General features: G+C 28.3%; 1 long non-coding RNA gene across 1 annotated transcript; it reads right to left on the bottom strand.

Moving 5' to 3' along the window:
• Positions 1-382: 382 nt before the first annotated feature.
• Positions 383-814, bottom strand: LOC109593452 (uncharacterized). The gene is made up of 3 exons (XR_002190965.1): positions 737-814; positions 566-631; positions 383-516 (listed from the first exon to the last, which is right to left on the bottom strand). It is a non-coding gene; the product is annotated as an uncharacterized LOC109593452 (long non-coding RNA).
• Positions 815-1,165: the final 351 nt, after the last annotated feature.

Raw genomic sequence — 1,165 nt, forward strand, 5'->3', positions numbered from 1 at the left:
GGCTTTCATTATCACAGTCATTGTTCATGTATATATAAAGAAATGTCATTCATTCTTTAGTAGGAAGTTTTTAAAGAAAACAAATAGAACAGAGCAGTTTAAACTGATGCAAATTAAAAGCAAAGAAGATGAAGGAACATATTCACCACCACACATTATTGCAAGGAGAGAGCCGCTAATCTTTGACTCCATTATCGATGACAGTGATTATCACTAAAATACATTATAAATACATTAATTGTGTTATTAGTAAATTACCAGTAGTATACATACATGTAGTTTATATAGTCTTGTCATTTTTAGGGCATGCATGTAAATATGTCATTTTATGATCAACACTTTTAACTATTCATTGTACAATAATTTTTTGCACAAAATTTTAAAAATGTATAGATCTATTATTTTAGGAAGTCAAATAAAGTTGAATTAGTTGCTTTTATAAAAACATGCAACATCCTCACAATTATTGATTTTTATCTTCAGTTTGCTTTCTCTTTCTAGATTTACTACTACTACCTGAAATAAATATAAAAATTAAATGCATTTCAGCATAGGACTTATATACTTTCTTCATCCCAAAGAGCATTTTTTACAAATCTTTTGGCAGCTCCTTTATCCACTCTTGGTACTTCTAAATTAAATTATTAACAAAATTATACTCAAAAAATTTTTTAAGCAAATACTATCTTTTTCTTATAAAAATTTGTATAACCTCTTCAAAATTATTAAGTTTTACCTCCTTTTAGTCTTTCATTGATGGTGTTTGCCTGATGCATGTATTTTTGGACTCTTTCCTAAATAAAGGATAACTAGGTGAATGAATACCCTATTAGTACAAGCATATATCCTTTATTCCGAAAATGACTCCACCCCTAATTTCTATTAAATTTTCTGATACATATTGAATTTATGTCCTTATGCTATGTAGAATGTTTAAGCCGATTCCGACTTCAATTTTTCGAGTTACAGCCATTTAAAAAATATGCAGCTTTTTGAAAAATACCCAAGGCTATAGCCCATGGTTTTTTCCAAAAATGGCTCCAAAATCACCCCCAATTTTTACTACATTTTTTGATACATATTGATGTCCTTATGCTATGTAGAAAGTTTGAGTCGATTCCGATTTTAATTTTTTGAGTTATGGTCATTTTTTTAAATATGCCAA

This window comes from Amphimedon queenslandica, unplaced genomic scaffold, assembly GCF_000090795.2.
Source record: "Amphimedon queenslandica unplaced genomic scaffold, v1.1 AMPQUscaffold_1445_Cont26544, whole genome shotgun sequence".
NCBI classification, from domain to species: Eukaryota; Metazoa; Porifera; class Demospongiae; order Haplosclerida; family Niphatidae; genus Amphimedon; species Amphimedon queenslandica.